This window comes from Cryptomeria japonica, chromosome 2, assembly GCF_030272615.1.
Source record: "Cryptomeria japonica chromosome 2, Sugi_1.0, whole genome shotgun sequence".
Lineage (NCBI taxonomy): Eukaryota > Viridiplantae > Streptophyta > Pinopsida > Cupressales > Cupressaceae > Cryptomeria > Cryptomeria japonica.
In genome coordinates, this window is record NC_081406.1 from 582542887 (window position 1) to 582564588 (window position 21702).

The following is a 21702-nucleotide window of genomic DNA, read 5'->3' on the forward strand; positions in this document are numbered from 1 at the left end:
GCATCAGTTTTATTCTTGATATCTTTAATGAATAAGGAAAATGTACAAAGTTTCTGAAATAAATAAAGAACATGCTTGAGTTGAGGGGACAACTCAGCAATGAATTTGACAAGCTTTACTTTCCCTATAGCGAGAGCTTTTTGTACCTCTTCTATCATCTTTGCAGTAAGCTCTTTATCTTTTAGCTTGCTCAAGTACTCAGATGCATCAACTCCAAATGTTTCTATTTGAGTAAGGAGTTCATCCAGTTGAATGTGGATGGCTGCATTGATTGACACTGTTGTTGAAGGTAGCATAACTGTTAGTAGTGTCTTTACCTTCTATAGTACTTTATTCTTCTTTTGAATGGCCAATTGTTTTTCTTGTTTGACCTTTGCTTTGCATAGTTCACCGAAATCAATAAGTGCTTGCCCTTTTAATTTTGAGATATCCACATTGGGCAACACTATCGGTTTAGTTAAATCAACTTTGTAACTATGCTTTCTCACCTTCTTCTCTTTACCTTTGGTCGGTTGTACCAAGACAAGTGCTTGTGAGGCTTGCTGACCCTCGGTAGGTTGCTCGGTAGATGCAACACTTTGGTCGGTTCCTGCAGCCATTGTGGTGTCCTTGGGTGTCTCGGTACTAGGGGTCTCAGCTATAACATTTTCAGTGCTTGACAGTGCTTGAGATGTCTGATATTTAGTTGTATCTTCTACTGCTTCAGACTTGTGACCTTCGGTGCCTTGTTTTGTTTCCTTAGGAGCTTCGGTAGAGATAGGTGGCTTGACCGGCGGATAAGGCTGAACTTGTTATAAGACAGATTCACTAGATACAAGTTTTGCATAGATAGTGCCTTCTATCATTTCCTGCTCCGGTGCTTCTGCATCCATGACATCTTCATCAATTTGAATAGTGTCAACCGGGTCTTGCTTGGTAGCATCAGGACCTTGCTCGATGACATCAGAATCTTGCTCGGTGACATCAACAATTTCAACTTGAGATTGTTCACCGACATCCTTTATTTTGAATATATCCTGCCATTTAGCTTTTGTCTCCTTTTCCACATCAATGTATAGCCCATTCATCAATTTTAAGGCTCTCTGTTTGACAAGAAATTTAGAATTGTATGTTGTCAAATGTTCTTTAATTTCTGCTACAGACATATCAGGAAATAGATGGACTAGACTTCTTTCTCTTATTTGTTTCTCTGAGTCCATTGCATATTTCCATATGTTATCAATATGTAAGTATAATTCACTCGGAAGTGACTTTACTAGTTCTAATGGAGCTAGCCGAAACTTTAGAAGTGTCCAAATGACAGCTTCTTCAATTTGTCGCTTCTCATCATTATTCCTAGTCTCATACTTGACATATCTAAATCCTACAAATCCACCATATTCTTTAAGATTGGCACAAAAGTTTTCAATACTATGAATATTTACCTTCTTGCTTTTTACAATCTTAAATTTGTTTGCATCATCGAATTCTGTATCACTACACTCTTTTGCCAGAATGAGTCTCCGAGTAGATTTCTTGTAGGTCTTGGTTACCTTGGGTGTAGTAACACTCTTTTTTTTCTTACTCGGTGATGCAGCTGATGCTCTAGTGTTAGGTCTCTTTGTTGGTGGAGTCGGTAGGGCCTTTGAAATGTCCTGTTTCTTTCTTTTCAAAACTTTACCCTTAGGCAACTCGGTACTTAATGTTATTGCTGCCTCTTGAGCTTCTGATTCCTCTTCGGTAATGGCAAGAGTGCCTTTGACAGATGTAGAGGAGGATTCTTCTCCGAATTTCTCAGATAAAACCTTTATCATCTTTGTAGCCTTTCTTGTAGCCTTGGGTACTACAATGCTCATTTTTACTTTTTCTTTCACCTCTTCATAAGTTCCATATGTTAGTTTGGTAGCATGTCTTGGCAATGAAAGATAGGCATCAATTTGTTGTTGCATGATATCATAGTCAGTCTCATAACCCATTGGTGGCAAAGATTGAGTCCTTGGTTCAACAGCATTCATATAACACTAATCGGTGTCTACCTCAAAACATATGTCATCCTTATATTTCTCTACCAGTTGTGGTGGAATCTGATACCTGTTGTGCATCTTCTCTTGAAATTTTCAAAAATAGTCATCCATGATATCATTAAAATTATCTCCCAATTTCTTGATAAAATCATTGATTTGATGGGTGATAGGTCGGTGTAGCTCCCAAACTACTTTACTGACTGAAGGAAAGAACTTCTCAAAGTAGAAAAACATGCATACAAGAAGTGAACCAAACTTCAGTGTGTTTGTCGAGTTGTTCTTCTTCGGCTTCCTTATTGTGTTCAGGTTCTCAAACAAGTTCTTCAGTAGCACTTCACATAAATCTACTTTCATTCCCTTTTTCACTATTTTATAGGCTAAGTCAACTGCGGCACATGGTACATTGTTTTCCCTTGCTGATTGGAAGAAACAGTAACCAATTACTCTAATTGCAAACTTAAGTTCTGCATCAATGACATTGTTCAATTTCAGTCCTCGGTAATCAGATTCTACTCCAGTTAGACTAATTAACTCCTTCTATGATATCATTTTATGTGCTTGTGCATGATCATAGATAGGATACCCAGTGATCACATGAATGATTTCCTTGGTGATTTTGAATGGTTGCTCCTCTAGCCACATAAAATCATCATGAACTCTGCTTAAAACAAACTTAACCCACTAGGGTTTGAACACACGGGGATAGGCTAGGGCTTCGATTAATCCCTTGATTTTGATATGCTCATACTTGCTATCCATTTTGCCATCAGTACAAAGTTCATCATATGTATCACTAATCTCAACATGACTGAGTTCTTCAACACAGCATTTGGTGAAGAATCTAACATCTTCGACTAATAAGACTCGATCCGGGATGAGTGAAAATGCAGTTTTGTCATCTGGTTCAGAGGCGACTTTAGAAGTCAAAGAGTACTTTAGCGAGGGCTTTTCCATGTTCTTGACAACTACGGGATCTTGGATCTTGGGCGCCATTGTAGGTTTCAGGTAAAAACTTAGCAAACTATCCTTTAGGGTTTGACGGTTTACAAACGACTGACGCTTCACACTCGGTAGATAATAGCAATTTGACATGATCTGAAACCAGCTTAACAGTATGATGAGATTTGATGTAAATACCTTGAAATTCGCTCTGAATGAAGTTTGATCGCCTTGATTTTCTCTGCTCTGCTCTCTTGAAAACTTGGTGAATGAAAATGACCACGAAAATACCTTATCGGGCTCCGTACAAGTTAGGTCAAAACATTAAATGCACTCGGTTCACCTTTAACCGATTTACTCCTTTTTTTTCGTTTTAACTGAGTAACCAAATTTCCTTCATTTACCAACTTGACAGGCTTCCTGTATACACCGACTTGACAGGTTTCCTATAAAGTACTTTTGATAGAATTTCAAACTTACTAATGCATCTTAACTATGCAGATTTTGAATTTTGTACATAATAGAATAGGAACTGTTATGATTTAACCTTTAGAGAATGCAGTCCCTTCATACCTTTTCTGATTAATTTGGAATAGGTGCACCTAACTCGGTAGGTAAGGTACTTTCTTCATCTGACATGATTTCCTTCTTTTTCCAAATCATCTTAAATTTTTCTTTTATCTCTTCAGTGTCTCTTCTAGGTTGATCTCTGCAATCTCCAGCTAAATGTCCAGCTTTGTGACAATGAAAACATGTCATGCCCGGATTTCTCCATGATCTTCGGTTGTTTATTCCAAACCTTATAAAATAGTTGGCACTAATATGTCCATATCTTCCACAGCATTCGCACCATATCCTTGTATTGTAATCCCATGGTACTGTTGCATATTGTCGGTAAGGATCTATGTGAGTTCGGTAACCTCTAGTGTTTGCTCGGTGTGGACACCGCATGTAGTTCTTTTGCTTAGACCAGCACTTCTCGGTACTATGTCCATATCTATTGCAGTTTCTACAAAACCCTTTGAATTTTGCCTTCTGATAGTTGTTAACAGATTTTGTCCTACATTGATTAGATGTGTGACCATATTTATTGCAATTGTAACAATATCCATTGGACTTAGTGATATTCGGTTGCTTACCTTTTCTAATCTGGCATATGTTGGCAGTATGACCTTGATTTCCACAGTAGTAGCAAATAGGCTTCTTCCTTTTGATGTTATTCCTGTTTCCAGCTTGCTTTGATGATTATCCTCTCTCGATAGTATGAATTCCTTTCTCGATTGATTTTTTTCCTTTGTAACCGAGTCCTACATCTTTGTTGGGTCTTCTTGTATTCAGTTACTCATCCAACATCTTTGATGCATCATAAATCTTCTTCAATGTTTCTTTGGATTTCTTCTCTATTTCAAGTTCATCAGTCAACCTTGATACTTCAAGTTTTAATGCTTGATTTTCATCATTCTTTAGAATTGCTTCATGATATGCATAATTTAGTTGATCTGTCATATTTTGTTGAATCCCAGTTAACCTTATGATTTCATCATTCTTATCAGATACTAAGACTTCAAGTTGTTGTTTCTCTCTTTGTAGATCTCTTGCTTTATCCTCTGATGTCCTCAATGCATCTAGATTTCCAGTCATCTGTGTACTGAAATGTTCATGTTCTCTTTTCATTGCTTTTAGTTGATCAGCCAATGCTTTGTTCTTTTCTTTCAACACTCCAATCATTTCTTCAGTTTCTTCAGACATACTGTTCTCAGATGATGTCTCAATTTGTTCCACTAACTCTTGAGAATCCTGCAAGTCATCAGATAATCTTCTTCTTACTTTCAAAGATTTTTGTATTTGCCTTTGCATGTCTGCAATCACTTGATTTGCATGATCCATCTCTTCTTGCAGATACACAATCCTCCGAGATTGTTTATAGTCTTCCATTGATAAGATCTTTCTCTTTAGGTAGTTAAACCCTTTTCCAAGATTAAAGCTCTGATACCAATTGTTAGGCCCAATATGGAAAGCTAATGTACTGAGAGGGGAGGGGTGAATCAGTACTCCAAAACCTTTCTTGAATAATAACCTTACTATTATGCATAAACAAAATAGTGCAGTAACATAAAATAAAGTTAAAACAAACAGATAGCAATCATACATGATTCACTCCATAACACATATATTTTGGTTACACAGAAACTCTTGGTTAGAGAGAAAAACTGCGGTGGGGATGGCACCCACAACTTCACTACTACAATAATAAAGAATGCTCGGTTAGAGCTACATTTAGCTATTTTTGATAGCTTACCCTGTTAGGAGTAACAAGATTTGTTAGATCTACCTTGCTAAAGGATTTTACAACATTTATTCTGAATGTTGCACCTGGTTAGAGGCTTTACAATTTATAGACTTGGTTAGAGTCTTTTACCCTGTTAAAGGTTTCTCTTTCAACTTCACAATATTACAATAAAATCATTACAAACATCTACAACTTTACATCTGAAATGTTATAGCAGATTCTATGTGCTCAGGATAAGATTACCTTGCTTATAGCATACCTCGGTAACCCATATAGTAACTCGGTAAACCCTTCTGTTTACTCTGTTCTTCGACTGTTCTCTGAAAACCTTCTCGATGACCTCTGTGTCTCTGTAACGGTCTTCCTTCATGCATACATACACTTCAATAATGTTGTATATATAGATCTCTTAAAATGGTGATCCAATTCATTGCTTCGATCATACAAACAAGATTCCTCGAATGAATAACTAAACAAGATATTTCATTGGTTAGATTGACCTCGCAATCATACACAATCTTCTAATGCAATTTTCAATGTAATAACGGTTAGATGTGCCTCGATCTTGTAACACGTTTTCATATGCATGTCCAGGTTCAATGTATCTGGTAACACATTTCACTCGGTGAATATCAACTCTGTGTGTTAACTTTACTACTCAGTAGCCATAAAAAGATACTCGGTAGACATCTCGGTGTATATTGCATTGTGTGACTGCTTTCTTCTGTAACCAACTAGACTGTGCATACCGACTTCTTTGTTTATACCGACTTCATGATTCGGTAGTGCTAACCGACTAGAATATATAGTATGACTTTGAATATAAAAAACTAATGGCAACTTGATAAGTAGTAACAGAGAGTTCACATCTGATGAGGTCAACTTATTCTGCAATGATCATGGTATAAAAAGACAAGTCTCTGCACTGAGAAATCCACAACAAAATGGGATAGCTGAGAGGAGAAACAGTCTATTATGGATTGTGCCAGAACCCTAATGATTGAAAAGAAAGTGCCACAAACATTTTGGAGAGAAGCAATAAGCACAGCAGTTTACACCCTGAACCGAGTACAACTGAAGAAAGGAACTTTGAAGACACCATATGAAATCTGGTATGACAAGAAACCTAATGTAAGTTACTTCAAAATCTTTGGAAGTAGATGCTATGTACAAAAAGATGATAGAAATGGAAAGTTTGATCAGAAAAGTGAAGAAGGAACATTTCTAGGTTATTCTTCTAGAAGCAAAGCATTTAAATGTCTGATCAAATCATCTAACAAAATAGTAGAAAGTGCAAATGTGAAAATTGATGAATTTGCATAAAGAAATGATGAAGGAAACTCCAAAGAACTAGACAATTATGATGAATTTGTCTATATTCAACCGACAAGTCTTACCGAGAGAACTGCAGAAGAAAATGAAGAGAATATCCAGTTACCGAGTGATGAAGAAGATCATACAGAGCCTACCAAGCATGTATTAGCCAAGTATGTCAGAAGACATCATGCATCAAGTTAGATTATAGGAGATAAGGATGATCCAGTAACGACAAGGAACAAACTGAGACAGAACACATGTCAGATATCTGAATTTGAACCAAGAATAGTGAAAGAGGCATTCAACAGTGAAGATTGGATAAATGCTATGACAGAAGAGATTGATCAAATCAAGAAGAATGACACATGGACACTGGTCCCAAGACCGAAGGACAAAAAAGTAATCGGTACAAAGTGGATTTTTAGAAACAAGCTGAATGAAAAAGGTGAGGTCATTTGAAATAAAGCAAGACTAGTTTGCAAAGGTTATGCCCAAGAAGAAGGAATTTATTATGGTGAGACTTTTGCACCTATGGCTAGACTTGAAGGAGTAAGAACATTGTTGGCATATGCTGCTTTCAAAAATTTCAAGGTATATCAAATGGATGTCAAATCTGCATTTCTGAATGGTATATTAGAAGAAGAAGTTTTTATTGAACAACCTGAAGGATTTGTTGAAGACAAGAATAAAGATCAGGTATGTAAATTGAACAAAGCTTTATATGGTCTGAAACAAGCACCTAGAGCATGGTATGATAGATTGCACTCTTATTTAATCAAGATTGGTTTTATAAGAACAAGTGAAAACAGCAATATGTACATGAAGAATGATGAAAATGGAATACTAATCTCAGCCATATTTGTTGATGATATTATATTTTGTGGAAATGACTCTCTATGCAAGAACTTTGGAAATGAAATGAGCAAAGAATTTGAGATGTCATTAATTGGTGAGATAAAGTATTTTATAGGTTCACAAATACTGCAAATGAAAGATGAGAATTTCATTACTCAATCCAAGTACATAAAGGAAATCTTGAAGAAATTTGGAATGGAGGGTTCAAAACCAGTAAGTACTCCTATGACTACCAACTGTAAATTATCAAAGAATGATGAATCTGCATCTGTTGATGAGACACTTTACCGATCCATGATTGGAAAGCTACAATATGTTGTTCACAGCAAGCCAGATATAGCACATGCAGTAGGTATAGTTGCAAGATTCTCTGCAGATCCTAAGGAAACACACATGACAGCAATCAAGAGAATTTTCAAATACTTGAAAGGCACTGAGGATTACGGCTTAGTATATCAAAAAGGAAATGACTTTGATTTAAAAGTTTATACTGATGCTGATTGGGCTGGCAACATTGATGACAGAAAAAGCACAAGTGGAGGAGCTTTCTTTTTAGAAGAAAGACTAGTGAGTTGGCTTAGCAAGAAACAAGGATGTGTTTCACAGTAAACAGCAGAAGCTGAATATGTTGTTGTAGCATTGAATTGTACCAATATAGCATGGATCAAACAACTGTTGGAAGGTATAAATTAAAAAGTTACCAAGCCAGTAACTATATTCTGTGACAATACTAGTACCATTAACATTTCAAAGAATCATGTTATGCACTCTAAGACAAAGCACATCTCTATCAAATATCATTATCTTAGAGAAGAAGCTCAAGAGAAGAAAGTGGTGTTAGAGTATGTTAGCACAAAGGAACAAATAGCAGATATCTTTATCAAGCCACTACCAAGGGACACTTTTGAGTATCTCAGAAGTAAGTTAAGGGTCCTACCCCTATCTTCCATTCACTGACCGAGTTCGGTGAACGCATCAATTTGATGACTCTATAGAATATCTTTTAGGAGTTGATGCTGATTTACAAACTTTAGGATGTTTTCTAAAAGTGTATAGGAAACAATACGAGGAACAGGAATTGAAGACAAAATACTCTGACCGAGACTAAGTTGATACATAACAGTAGGAAATCACTCCATACAGGAAGAATTATGTTTTAGTTCTTTACTTTTTGGCATTGTTGTCAAAGGGGGAGAAGAATGAAGAAAAGAGGAGAAGACTAATGTATAGGGGAGAAGACTGATGACAGGGGGAGAGCATTTCAGCATTTGAGAATATCACAGCAATCCAAATCAGTTAGGTCAAATCAATTGGTTTTGCCATCAATGCCAAAGGGGGAGATTGTTGGCATTTCAATAAGGATATTGAGAAGGTTGTTGATGATTATGGATATAACTGATCAAGGATGTTTACTGTCTTAATATTATTATTTTGTCATTGATGTCAAAAAATTGATTTTCTAATTCAGTATGATGTTGCCATATCTTAAGAAGTATGATTTGATGAGTATAAAGATGTCGGTAAAAGACACAGACAGAATGAGATGAATAAGGGGAGGAATAAGTTATTCAATGGGCAACTATTACCGAGTTAGACAATGATGAGATCATGATGTTTTGATATCCTACATATGTTGATTGATTGTAAGGTTAATACTATACTATGTTACTAAGCAAAGAACCTAGTCGGTAAACCCTAAGGAACCTAGTCGGTAAACCCTAAGGTTATCGCTATCGGTTAATGAAGGCAGAATGTCTACTGAGTGAAGTTTAGTATTTACCGACTTGCAACCGAGTAGTAACAGAATGCATTGAATGAATAAAAGCATTATTTAATGAAGGAAGCTGATGAGCTGGAACTGATTAAATGATTAGTATGCCGTGAATGAAGTTTGTTAAAGAATCTATGGTAAAGGAAAACCGGCAGGAAGATCTACAGCTCAAATTGAACCGCAATACCCTAGCACAAGTTCCAAGAAATGTATGCAAGTTCCAAGGCGGGGTAAAACATTTTCAGATCGAAGGATACATTGAACCTAGTCAAAGATTGAAGAACTGATGGCTATGATTGATCATGGGAAATGTGATCAAGGAGATTAAGCGGTTGGCAAATTGTTTATAAATAAGGAACTATTGATAAACAATGTGTGCGGGCAAGTGTATGCACAGGGATGCTACATAGTGATTACCGAGCACAGAAGCTTGAAGACCTGTTTGAATAATAGAGTATAGAGCCCAGCAGATGGACAAGATAAAGTTCTATGTCTAGATTGTATTGAGCAAACAAGAATCTGCTTTAGCAGTTTAGATGTGAAGTTGCAGATAGATTTTTATTACTGTTATTTCGTGAAGTGACAAAATTTCTTAACCGAGTGGACTTGACAGTCTTATTTGTAAAACCCTCTAACAAGGTGACATTCTGATTGAGTGTTTGAAATCCTTTAACAAGGTGAAGATCCTAACAGATCTGAAGGAAATCCCTTAACCGGGTCACATCTAGCAATGTGTTTGTAATCTTTAACAGGATTTGCTTTTAACTGAGCATACTCTAGAAGAGTATATTTCTTAGTGGGTCTGTAATCCCACAATGGTTTTTCCCTATTTGGGTTTCCACGTTAAATCTAGTGTTAAGAGTTTTATGATGTTTATATGCTTTTGAGTTTGCATGTTTAGCAGTTTTGGTTATATTACTGAAGTATATGTTACCAAGGTTGAATCTGTTATTTTTATGGAAGATTAAGGTTGTATGATTCACCCCCCCCCCTCTCATCTCATTACCTTGGCATCTGTACTGAACATTAAGTATCAGACCTATCAGTAGCTACCTTCAGATGATATTCAATGAATAAGAAATAACTAAAATGCTTTTAACCAAAAATAAAATAAGGAAAGAGCTTTTAACCAGAAAGCTTTGAAAAGGCATGCATAAAATACAAACACTTTTTAGATTTTTCAAGACTTTGAATCAACTAAATCGCCACAAAATACCATTCACAGATAATATCTTTGCAGCAACATAAAATTGAAACCATTCACCACCTCAAATATAAATTCATTCACTGATAACCATTCAAAAGAATAGAAAGCATCCATACATCATAATTCAAAGATTACGAATATCTGAAGCCACCAGCAAATTTTCTATATTCAAAATAGTAAATAGAAATATACTTAAAGAAGTTTTTGGTCTTAAGAGTAAAACAAATTTTTCCCAAAAGATCCTTAAAGATAACGGTTTTGAAAAAAATTGTTAAAACATGCTTTAAAGAAAACAAAAATCACTCGACAAACCCTATTCATAAACTAAAAATATCATACTCATTCCTCTTCATCAAGCAGTGGGTTGTGTCTTGCAATTTGACGGTCAATATTGTATGCCTTCATTTCTTCTTCAATCAACACCCCTAGGAATTCATTAAATTTATCTTCATCAAATATAGTTGCTCGGACATAGTCACTCATGTCTAGAAGAACATCATCCTTTAAATGTTTGACATCTGGCTGGATTAAGGGACCTTTCTTAACCTTGAGCACCATCTTGTTGAATATGATTATCCGGGTTCCTTCTTGCTACAAGCTCACCCTGCAAGTGTTGTTTGTGATTTTCAGCTTGATTTGCAATCTTATCTAATATGGTGACAGCCTTCCTATATTCACTAAAATCATTTCACGCTTTCCATGCAAAAGACCATAACTATCGGACTATATCCTCCTACTCCTTCTCTGGCCAATTCAAATCTGGTTTATGAAACGGCAGCTCACCATCATAAGGCAAAACCATTTTGATACAAGCAAATCATGACAATTTCCTCTTTTTAGCCAACTTTAATGTTTTCTGTAAAAAAGATAGCAACAAACGTAGTAACGCATGCCGCCACCTTTTCCATGTCCTTAATTGCTTAATTGTCATTAATGATGATACTTTGTAAATCTTCACTTGATTTGTTCCCTGGAAGTAGTGCATGACGTGGCAACTTATGAGGCAAAAAGAGTAGCGGAAGGAAGCAGTTATTTTTATCGACCTGACAGGCTCATTTAATTCTGACGGCGTCCAAGCCTGACCTATCTTTACTATCACTTGTGTCGCCACCCCAATAGGGTACTGAATAAGCCTGAAATTATATCATCAAGGATTTCCTTGCTTTGAAATCTGAGAGGTCCTTTGAAAAATTCAAAGAAGCCCAACCTTTACGTAACATAAAAGATGTCGGTAGATCGAAAGATCGGGCAAGTTCACAATCATCAAACTCTTTCAAAGACAGCCACAAGTTCGACTCTTTACTAGCATCGGCTTCCTACAAACTCCCTTAAGCAAGTCGGGTGGTCAAGTAGTTCTAAAAGTGAAGAACCCCACGACAGAGGTTAAGAAACTCAGAAAGGCCACGACAAGGGAGGAAAAGGAAGAAAAGAATAGTGGAGGGGAATGGCTTATCAAAAGTTCAGAAATTTATAGGTAACATATAGGCTCTGAATGGGGACTAGGACTAGCAGAACGCAAAGAACTCTAGAACTCATACTAGTGCATGAAAAGTGGACAATAGAGTCGGGTGTAATAGAAGGAAAGGGTATTGCTTAGCAGTAGGGTGGAGGGGCAACTAGGCAAAAACTCAAGATTAACAAGCCAAAACTAAAAAGTGAAAGGAATTACACCTATGGCAAGCCAAAAACATAACCTAAATATATGCAAGGCCATAAGGGCCTTAAGATAAAGGAGCTCAATATTATTCAAGCGAAACCATTTATGGGCTAGGAGAAATAATACCTGTGTGGAAAAGAGGACTTCAGACATATGACACGACGCAAGATGAACAATGTCCAATGATAACTCTGGGACTAGGCTTCCGATTATAGCTACACAAAAGTTTCTTGTAGATGCATTCATGCCCAAATAGCCACTCTTCGTGATAGACTTCTTGAACCAGACCCATTACCTCTTCATGACTTGCTTGGGTTAACTAACAATAATCCTTCTAAAAATATTTAACCAGTGCATTCTGTCTCTGGCCATACGCCTCCTATCTTTGTTTTAAGATATCAGCGCAGCTATCATGGCCCTATATGTAGACTTCACATGGCGAAGGCTTGAGACTTTCAACAGTTGAGGATTTATCAATGATTTCATTAACAGACAAATAATCATCGACAAGGGCCCTAGGGTTTGGACTCGAGAACTGAACATATCTGCTTCCCATCTCTACATGATAGCATAAAGAAAGGAATTCCACACCATTATAGCTATCCTCAAGGACACATATCTCAAGCTCATCGGAATAATGGAGGGATGACAGTTGTTTTATCGGTTGAGGGTTTATCACTTCAAAAATAGGGTTATCTCTAATCTTGGCATCCTCGTAAGATTCTATAGGGTAATACAGAGGATTTAAAGGATTCCATTCGACCCCTATCCCCTGGGTCGGGAACTACTCTTTAGAAAAGGAGAAGAGATCTTCTTCGGGTGTTATGCCTCGCACAATACTAGCCAAGTCGATTAGGGGGCCATCAGAAAAAGACTCTTTTTTGGCTTACCCAAAATCAGAAAAGAGCCAGTGCATGTTGTACACGACAACATTTAATTATCATATTCCAATAGCATAGGATCAAACCTTGGGAGGACTTCATCCTCCCTTGCATACAGGAGCTCATCTTGGAGGGTGACTTGAGGTGATGCTTCCTTCCTTTCAACTTTACAGGAAATGCTTATGAACTTTTCCACTTTCACCTCAATGATGTGACCTTTATCATCAACTATACCACATCGAAAGTCACCTTCAAAACCTCGCTAGAGCCAACTTGAAACAAAAGCCATTTTGAATTCTCCTGATATCCTTTCTTCATTAGAAACATTAAACGATAGCTTTTCAGACCCAACTGGTATGCATGGTTTGACTTTTACACTCTCCATCAAGTGCGCATCTTCTTTTGTTGTTCACATTGGCCCCATGACATTAATGTTTCAGACAAAGCAGCTTCAAAAATTCTCCCTATGAGGGTGTAGGAATCAAGGGAACAATACCTATGTTTCTTGGCAAAATCTGATAAGTCCTTTTCCCAGAAAAATTCACAGGAAGAGAGGGTTATTGACTAACTTTCTCTTTCAAGTGTTAACCATCTATTAACTTAGGTCTAGCCTGGAACCCTCCTTTGAGTCTATTCACAAACAGAGTCGCCAATCTTCTAGCCAAAAGACATTTAAAAATGTTTCCAAAGACAAGCATGTGTTGGCTTAGGAACCAAAACCACTAGCTCTCATTAATCTTCTAGTTTCTCCCCACTAGAGTTGCCAAAAATCTGTTGGTTCACAGATTTATCACCTAACTCTATATTCGCATGCCCACAAAGGTGACAAATCTAACCACAGTTGAACCAGTCTGAACAAACGATTTACTAACTGATTCTCTTCTTATTTTACAAGGTGGCAGCTACCTTCAGATGATATTCAATGAATAGGAATTAACTAAAATGCTTTTAACCGGAAAGAAAATAAGGAAAGAGATTTTAACCAGAAAGCTTTGAAAAGGCATGCATAAAATACAAACACTTTTTAGATTTTTCAAGATTTTGAATCAACTAAATTGCAACAAAATACCATTCACAGATAATATCTTTGCAGCAACAGAATACTGAAACCATTCACCACCTCAAATATAAATTCATTCATTGATAACCATTCAAAAGTACAGAAATCATCCACACATCATAATTCAAAGATTATGAATATCTGAAGCTAGGAGCAAATTTTCTATATTCAAAACAGTAAACAAAAATATACTTAGAGAATTTTTTGGTCTTAAGAGTAAAACAAAGTTTGCCCAAAAGATCCTTAAATATCTACTAATCTACTTATTTATAACTACTACCCCCTGAGTCTTTTCTGTTTTCAAGAAACGATTTCTTAAGGATAACGATTTTGAAAACAACTTTTAAAACATGCTTTAAAAGAAACAAAAATCACTCAACAACCCCTATTCATAAACTACTAATATCATACTCATTCCTCTTCATCAGGTAGTGGGTTATGTCCTGCAATTTGATGGTCAATCATGTCTGCCTTCATTTCTTCTTGAATCAGCACCCCTAGGACTTCATTAAATTTATCTTCATCAAATATAGTTTCCCGGACGTAGTCACTCATGTCCAGAAGAACATCATCCTATAAATGTTTGACATCTGACTGGATTAAGGGACCTTTCTTAGCCTTAAGAACCATCTTGTTGAACGTGATTATTCAGGTTCCTTCCTGCTACAAGCTCACCCTACAAGCATTGTTCATGATTTTCAGCTTTCTCTGCAATCTTATCTAATATGGTGATGGCCTTCCTATATTCACTGAAATCAGTTCGTGCTTTCCATGCAAAAGACCGTAACTGTCGGACTATATCCTCTTGCTCCTTCTGTGGCCAATTCAAATTTGGGTTATGAAATGGCGGCTCGTCGTCATAAGGCAAAACCATTCTGATATGAGCAAATCATGACAATTTCCTCTTTTTAGCCAACTTTAATGTTTTTTTGCAAAAAAGACAACAACAAACGTAGTAACGCATGTCACCACCTTTTTTGTGTCCTTAATTGCTTAATTGCCATGAATGACGGTACTTTGTAAATCTTCCCTTGATTTGTTCCCTGGAAGTGGTGCATGATGTGGCAATTGCTGAGGCGGAAAGAGTAGCAGCAGGAAGCAATTATTTTTATCAACCTGATAGGCTCATTTAATTTTGGCGGCGTCCAAGCATGACCTATCTTTACCATCACTCGTGTTGCCACCCCAATAGGGTACTGAATAAGCTTGAAATTACATCATCAAGGATATCCCTTCTTTGAAATCTGAGAGGTCCTTCGAAAATTTCCAAGAAGCCCAGCCTTTACGCAACATAAAAGATGTCGGGAGATCAGAAGATCGGGCAAGTTCGCAATCATCAAACTCTTTCAAAGACAGCCACAAGTTTGACTCTTTACCGGTGTCGGCTTCCTGCAGACTCCCTTAAGCAAGTCGAGTGGTCGGGTAGTTCTAAAAGTGAAGAACCCCATGACAGAGGTTAAGAAACTCGAAAAGGCTGCAACAAAGGGAGGAAAAGGAAGGGAAGAATAGCGGAGGGGAACGACTTATCAAAATTCAAAAATTTATAAGTAACATGGTGCTATGTTTCATTTGGAGTTTGGCACGGATTGATTGGTTACATGTACTCATGGATACGTGGAGACATATGTGATGTTGGTATTCTCTTGTGATTAGAGACATGTGTTGAGATGGTTGATGGTTTCAGCGGGAAGATCGAGGAGCATTCACTTGGTGTAGACTTTAGAGGAGATTGTTCTTAGATGAGTCTTGATGACTTGGATGTCTTGGAGGACCATTCTCATTCCCCACTCTTGGTCTACTTGGTGATTTACTACTTGAGAGGTATTGCTCATTGTTCCTTTCAGGTACATTATGTTTATGCTTATCTTTCATAGATATGGATCTTGAGCTATGGATAGATGGTTAGTTCTGGAGGATTCAGTTTGAGAGATGTTTGGCATTAGTTATGTCCTTGTGCATTTGAGTTGTTATTATGATGGCATTCATTGATATTGATTTTGGGAGATGGTTTATTGGGCATATTCCCTTGGGATTGGGATTGGTATTAGTGTGATCTTATTGGTTATGAGAAGCTTACATCCATGTTGATTACATGTTATATATGTTTGTTTGGTCTAAGGGACTAAACGGGTTTGGGTGTTGTTATGGTTTTTCATTTGGGGTTTTATGGAGGAGATCATACTTGACACAGTTGGCATTTAGAGGTGTATGTAGAAGGACGTGTTACATGTTTCGAATTCCAGTGTTTCTCTCTTTGGTCTCAGTTATCTTCCTAAATGTTCAGTTTCACATTACATTGGATTTGAGGTTGTTTGGAGCTACGTGTTCACTATTTTATGTTCATGATATGTCATGTGGGAGATGACATGGAGGATCCTTTATCTCTTTGTTTTTTTGGTTGTGGATAACGTGGGAGAGTTATGGAGACTTGTGGTGAGAGTTGTACTTGTAGATTATTGGTTTACAGGTTATTTATATTGTTGTGGATGTTCCTTAATACTACATGGTTATGGTTACACTTTCTATGATATGTTGTTAGTGGACTCATTTCAGATTTGACATTACCTATGAAGTGGGAGTTTTTAGGTGTGTGTATGTGACAAGTATTGCACTTGGAGCTTATGGTTGCATGTTACAGGTTGTATATGTTGATGATATGAGATTCACTTGATATGTATACCTTGTAGGTATGGATAGTTGGATGTGTTAGCACTAGCTATGGGTACTATTTCAGCTATGGTTATTGGTTCTTGACAGCTATCGATGCATTTGACACCTTTGGATTGAGTGTTTGTGTTTGGATATCAGTTGAGGCAAGACTTATCATTTGTTGTGATAGTTCATATGGCTTTCTCTTTGGATGGCCTTTTCATGTCTGGTGACAGTGGCATGGTGAAGGTTGGGAGCATTCATGTATGAGATGGTGGTCACTTTGTTTTTTGTTTCAAGTATCTTGATGGAGCACAAGGAGCACTTTGATTCCATGATCCCATGATGGTATATGTGCTAGAGGGATTGTTCCCTTGTTCATGTTATGCAATGTATACAACAAGTGGGAGAATGTTGGGAAAATAGGTGTTGTATACCTTGCATAATAATGTTTTGTAATTGTAATATTTATTTATTATGTTTGTGTGATATTATTAATGTGATGTTATGAATTTTTATATGATGATCTGATGTTTTGTCAAGTGTGAAGTGGATGCAGGGTCGACTGTTGAAGGGGGGCATATGACCGAGGAGGGGTCTCCTAGCTCATCGGCAATAACTCGCGAAATATAACCTGTGCATACACACATTAATAATAATTAAATTAATTATTAAAAATCAAATAGTTTGTAATCGACAAATAAATAAAATATAATAAATAAATGAATTGAAATAAATATAATATCTTATTTTTGAAGATCAAATATTTATAAAAAACATAAATTTGAAATATTAAAATATAATTTAAAATAAAAACAAATGATAACTCCTTGTGACTAAGAGTCTAAACTACTATTTGCATCAGTTATGGAGGCAACTCCGGGATTGCCTGAGTTCTTCCATTCATCTCTCTCTCTCTAACTCGCTAATCCAATTGAGTTTACCTCACTTCAACTTCACATTCTTTCCCAATATTAGATGTGGGGTAAAGGGGGTAGGTAGCACATGGTATTTGCACATGGTTTTGTAGCATATGGTTTTGATGTAATACCACTTGGTGGTTTTGTCAGAGCTTGTGTTTATAAAAGAAACCACAAGGGTAGTTGTTTGGGTTGGTCAGTTAGCCAAGTTTAGTATTTGTGGAGGTTAGAAGCATGACATGGGATGTGTGGTTGCATGCTTGTTCACATGGAGTGTTTGTTAATGTTTGGGTTTCAGAAGCTTTCACAGTTGTATTGTAATGGTTGCATTGTTAATTAATGCATGGTGATGGATGCTTTTGGAGGTTGGTTTTTTCCCTCATGAGAGTTTTCTCAGGATATATCTTGTGTCATCTTTGATGGGTATGTTGTTGTAGCATAGAAATTAGGAATCATCACAAGATAGGTAAATCAATCAAAACGTTAAACATGATAGCTCAATCAAAGAAATACTCATTGCAATGAACCTAATTCTAAAGCACATTCAATGAAGGTATGAAAATGAAGCATTCAAAAGAAAACATTATGCAAACCATATGCTTCTTCCATGCGGCTCCATTGTTGTTCTTTCCTCTTCAATGGGTTTGTGGATCTCACCTACAAGTGCTCACACAATTGAAAGCAAAAAGCTCAAGAGTACTAGAACGAAAATTCAGTAGTTTGATAGCAATTTGGAATTCATGAAGTGATTGAAGGAATTGAAGAAGGGATTGATTGAAGAAAATTATCCAATTTATAGAAGAATTGGATAAATGACAAGATTGGCATGATGCAATTCAAATGGAAATTGCAAATCAATATGACAAAATATGACAAATTATGCACTTTCCATGCACAATTTGATTGATTGATAATTGATGAAAAATTATGACACATTCTATGTCAAATTGATTGATTGTCAATTATGACAATTTCATGACAAATTGAAATGTCACTCCCATAGAATTAGGAGATGAATTAGGAGGGAAAAGGAATTTGAAATTTGAAAAATTAGGAAATTGAAATTGATGAAAAATTAGGAATTAGAAATTGATAGAAATTAGAATTTAGGAATTAGTGAATTAATTAATAATTTTTCATTTATTAATCAATTCACAAAGAGGAATAATTAGCCAATTAAATAAAGATTTAATTGTAACAAGAAGACCTAGGATAAATAAATAAATTATTTAATCCTAGAGGAAGAAATGACACATTAGGTTAAATGACTAAATCATAAAACCCTAGAAGATGAATTAGCAATGCGAAAATGACAATTAGGTCTTGATTAAAGATAATTAATGTCATGATTCTGAATTGATAAATGACCAATGTGATAAATGATTTGATTGATAAATGCGCCAATTGACGAGGAACAATGACAAATTGATCCAAATTGACATAATTGAGACAGACAATGATCGATAGCGAAATGATCGCAAAATGACAAAATTGACAAGGACAAAGATCGACCAAAATCATGATTGAAGATTGTTGTCGACAAGACCAAATTCGAAAGCGAGACAAATGAAGAATGCAGAAGAAAGACTCGATGCTCGCAAATGATAAAAACCAAGTGCGTGACATAGGAGAAATGTTAATGCGATGCAAAAACCTAAAATGAGGCAATGTGCAAATGTTAAAGTATGACCTCGCAAGCGTTGACCATTTTTGGGTGTCTACAGTTGTCTATTCTTTGCATGTGAATTCTATGAGTTTATTTTGTTGAAATCTAAATTGGGTTATGTGGAAATTGTCATAAAGTTGGCTACAAGTTTCCTTATAATCAACTGATCTTAATCCCCCATTATTAGATATCTTATCACCAACAATAAGCAAGTCGTCCAAAATATAAATATTTAGAACAACAAATTCCATGTTAAGCATGTTGGTTTCTGGGGCCTCTTGGGTTCCATAGCATTTTAAGGCTTATTCCCCTTGAGGTACCTTCATTTGTTGTGGTATGATTCCTCATATATCACTCAAGTTGGTTTCACACTAACTCCTATATGGAGCTTGCATTGCTTTGCATGCCAATTCCTGAGTGGCTTTTTCACTACCTAAAGTCAAGTTGCTATATAATATCAAAAAACCTCTCAATAATTATAATACTACCCTAGTGGGTCAAAATCAATTACGAAGCACACATGTAGTATCCTATCATACCTAAAACAATCCTGAGCTACATTCAACTCATTTTCAAAACAATCAATGGCCCAAAGCTTGCTTTATAATAACATCTAGTATTTTTTAAAATATGTTGAATAGTTGTAAGGCAATACCTTAGATTTAACCTAGATTTTGATTTCCAAGATAATCTCAAATACTCAAAAAATAATGCAAAGTTTGGGTTCACTCTACTTTTTTCAAAGAGTTCATTAGCTTCTTACACTACCTTGTGTCTTGGGATGCATGCATAAGAGAAACATTTTATAAGTTTTAAGTGGCCTTTAATTAAAATGGAATTGGAAAACCAAGAGGACCATATTTGTGTTCCTAGTCACGAGTGGTACTTTACGAGCGTGGAGTTTGGGGCAGTTACACGCCAACACTAAAATGGAGACAAACAAGATCACTAATTACATTTAATCATAAGCAATTTCAAAAAGCACATTGGTTCCATAGGTGATTAGATTAGTTGAGGCAAGTGCCTTCCCATCGGAGGCATCATCTTTGATCCAAATTTTTGAAGCACCTAAGGAGAACATAGAGCATCAAATCACTAGCCCAAAAGTGTTGCAGAGAGAAAATTAAATAGAAGAAAAAGCATGTGGGTGAAATATGTTGGCCATTTGGTGGAATTGATTATGTGTTGCATTGATGTTTTGTCATTTATGCCAACACTAGTTGTTTGGATGTTTTATCAGCACCCTTCTGGTCCCGGTAGGTTGAGTGGTTTCTAGTTGATATGGAACCGGCATGATCCGGTAGGCTCCGGTATAGTTTGGTGATGGAATTGGTTTGTTCATGATACTCATGCTCATATTTGGTCAGTTGGTTTTTGTCTGGTGATCAGATGCTATCCTACTTGCTTAGAAGTTTGGTTTCTGATTCCGGCGAGGGTTTCACCGGCAGAGCTTTTTGATGAAGATCTTTGATTAATTGCATAAGTGTTGTTGGTGCAGCTTCTGGTGGAGTTACAGGATGTTGTTGGTAATCATGTTTGAGACTTGGTGAATGGAGATCATTTTTGTAGCGTGTGGACCTATACTGGGTCCCGAGTAATCTAGGTTATGGGTTGGCTTTAATGTAACGTGTGGTTTGGACCTATCGATGTATTTATGGGATGTCTTATGTGTTGGATCTTATTTGTTTGGTCTAAGACCGACATGGTTTGTAATTATGTAATTGGTTTATTATCTGGTGGCCGACCTAATTGTTTATGGTCGAGGGTTTGTATATATAGATGTAAGATCTCATTGTAAATCATCATGGTTATTGTTAGAAGTCATGGTCAAGGAATGTAATGTGTGAATAATGTAATATCACTCAGGTAGAGGATTTGGTCGATCATTGGAGATTGAATTGGGTTTATGTAAGAGGATTTAGTCCTCCGGTATTGAGCTTAACCAGAACTGTACTCAGGCATAGGAGATGCTATCTTTTGCAGTTCAACACTTCTCTGGATTGTAGTTTGTATTTATATGTAGTCATTGAGGCTCCTTTTGTGATGAGCAATGTGCTCTAGGTTGTTGGCCTTCCTACAAGTACAGGCCCCTCAATTGTAATTCACATACTTACTGCAGAAGTATTATCTGACTATGGGTAGGCTTCCCACCGTGGTTTTTCCCTTTACCAGATTTTCCACGTATAAATCTTGGTTATGTGAATGACTTTTATTCTGTGATTATTGTTTATGCTTAATTGGATTAACTGTTATTTCGGTATTAATGTTTTGGGTTCCGGTATTTAAGTTTAAATTGCTAATGATTTTGGTAATTTGTGACAACTGATTCACCCCCCCTCTTAGTTGTCTTCCAGTTATTTGAATTGTCTAACAATTGGTATCAGAGCATTGGTCCTCTCTGCAGAAAGCTTAACCGCTTGAGAAAGATCCTATGGTGACTAACAGTTCAAGTTCATCCAGTTCTTCTGGACCTATCTTTCGAAGGGA